The 2,394-nt window shown below is 48.6% G+C and overlaps 1 protein-coding gene across 2 annotated transcripts in view; it reads left to right on the top strand.

The window, feature by feature from the left end:
* CEACAM19 (CEA cell adhesion molecule 19) overlaps positions 1–2,394 on the top strand; it is a 19,199-nt gene that overhangs the window by 9,487 nt on the left and 7,318 nt on the right. The window lies entirely within an intron of this gene.

Raw genomic sequence — 2,394 nt, 5'->3', positions numbered from 1 at the left:
GGAGTTTCGCTCTTGTTACCCAGGCTGGAGTGCAATGGCGCGATCTCGGCTCACCGCAACCTCCACCTCCTGGGTTCAGGCAATTCTCCTGCCTCAGCCTCCTGAGTAGCTGGGATTACAGGCACGTGCCACCATGCCCAGCTAATTTTTTGTATTTTTAGTAGAGACGGGGTTTCACCATGTTGACCAGGATGGTCTCGATCTCTTGACCTCGTGATCCACCCGCCTCGGCCTCCCAAAGTGCTGGGATTACAGGCTTGAGCCACCGCGCCCGGCCCCCTAGTTCAGTTTTAAAGTGGGTTGTGGACAGCGACTAGAAAAAAATTTTAGAGAAATGAATGAAATAGGCAAAAGTTGACTCAACCTATGCATTAATTTGATTACACAAATCTGCATAAAATGACACTCTAGTCTGGTTGGAGATAATGGAGGCTGAAATGGCTTCTCATGGAGCCTGAAATGGCTTCTCCCCACCCTTTCAGGGCTCCCAGGTCACATGCGCCTCTTTTGGAAGCTGCACAGTGTGGTCATTAGGAGTTCAGGTGGCCTGGGTATGGTCACAGCACTGCACTTATCGTGAGCCGTAAAGTCAATTTACTTCTCCAAGCCTCAGTTTCCTTATCTGTAAAATCGCACAGAGCCTACTTCTTTGTTGGATCATTGACAGCACTGTGTGTGTGTCTGTGTGTGTCTGTGTGTATCTGTGTGTGTCTATGTGTGTCTATGTATTTCAAACTTCATAACCACCCTAAAACCTAGGTATTCAGATTATTCTCATTTCACAGATGAACCAAGTTACAGAGAGATTAATTTGTCCAAGGTCACACAGCCAGTAGGCAGCATTAGGACCTCACCGACTATGAGCTTAGCTGCCAAGAAGAGCTGGGATAAAACAGATGTCCAGCTTTTTTTTTTTTTTTTTTTTTTTTTGAGACGGAGTTTCGCTCTCGTTACCCAGGCTGGAGTGCAATGGCGCGATCTCGGCTCACCGCAGCCTCCGCATCCTGGGTTCAGGCAATTCTCCTGCCTCAGCCTCCTGAGTAGCTGGGATTACAGGCACGTACCACCATGCCCAGCTGATTTTTTGTATTTTTAGTAGAGACGGGGTTTCACCATGTTGACCAGGATGGTCTCGATCTCTTGACCTTGTGATCCACCCGCCTCGGCCTCCCAAAGTGCTGGGATTACAGGCGTGAGCCACCGTGCCCGGCCCAGATGTCCAGCTTTAAAGCTGGGAGGTCAGAAGGTAAGAGTCGGGTGGGCGTGGTCCTAATTCTGGCAAGTCCAGTTTAAGAATCCTCCAAGTCCCCTCCATCTCCTGGAAAACCCAGCCCAGAATACCGAGTACCAGCTCGGCCATAGAGACCCCCCACCTAGGTAGGCTGAAGGAACTGAGAGGCAGACACCCAGATAGAACAGCAAAGTGGGACTACCCGGGGGGCAGCCGCCCTCTAAGCTGAGAGCCTCAGGGCCTGACAGCATTCCAGGCTGAACGCCCGGAGCAGCTGCTGACCCCCTGCAGTTAGTCTCTCTGAACAGGTGATCATTATTAACAAGCAGGTGTTCGGTATTTTCTTATAACACAAAACACGCCAAGTAGGCAGCTGGTGCCTGCTTACCACTGATCACAAACAACCTAAAAAGTATTCTCCACGAGGGAGCCACGGGGGCAGGGTCAGCTATCCAAGGATTGATTTTTAACAGGTGTATGATGTTCATCCATTGTCCTGCCACTTTGGAATGTCCCGAGTAGTTTTCTACTTGGGAGGGCTGGCTGGGTTTTCCTTGCCATCGTTCTTCTTAGCAAACAATATATTCTGTCACACACTCAGCATTTCTCAATATTCACACACTTAACGTTTCTCAACACCAGAACCTCATCCTTTTGCTAAAAGGATTCAAGTATCATCAACTGAGGTGAGAAAAAAAGCAAAGCGGCTTGGGTCAGGCTCAGTGGCTCCCGTCTGTAATCCCAACACTTTGGGAGGCCAAGGCAGGAGAACAGCTTGAGTCCAGGAATTTGTAATCAGACTGAGTAATTCTTTACAAAAAGTTTAAAAATTAGCCAGGAGTGGTGGTGTGTGCCTGTAGTCCCAGCTGCTTGGGGGACTGAGGTGGGAGAATGGCTTAAACCCAGGAGTTCGAGGCTGCAGTGAACCGTGATCACGCCACTGCACTCCAGCGAGAGAGTTTCAGAGCGAGACCCCGTTTCAAAAAAGAAAAAAATCAATTTGATGGGACGGGATGGAGGAGGATGTCAGCAAGCAGGTTTTGGATGTGCTGAGGATTGTATGAAATCCTAGGGAGCAGCGACGTTGAAATAGGAGAGCTGAGGAGTTCCATCTGGGACATGATGAAATTTTTTTTTTTTTTTTTTTTTTTTTTTTTTTTTTT

Source organism: Sapajus apella, unplaced genomic scaffold (assembly GCF_009761245.1).
Source record: "Sapajus apella isolate SASKATOON/1434 unplaced genomic scaffold, GSC_monkey_1.0 scaffold130, whole genome shotgun sequence".
Classification (NCBI taxonomy): domain Eukaryota; kingdom Metazoa; phylum Chordata; class Mammalia; order Primates; family Cebidae; genus Sapajus; species Sapajus apella.
Note: the sequence above shows the minus strand (reverse complement) of the source record. Positions and strands in the feature narration are given on the sequence as shown.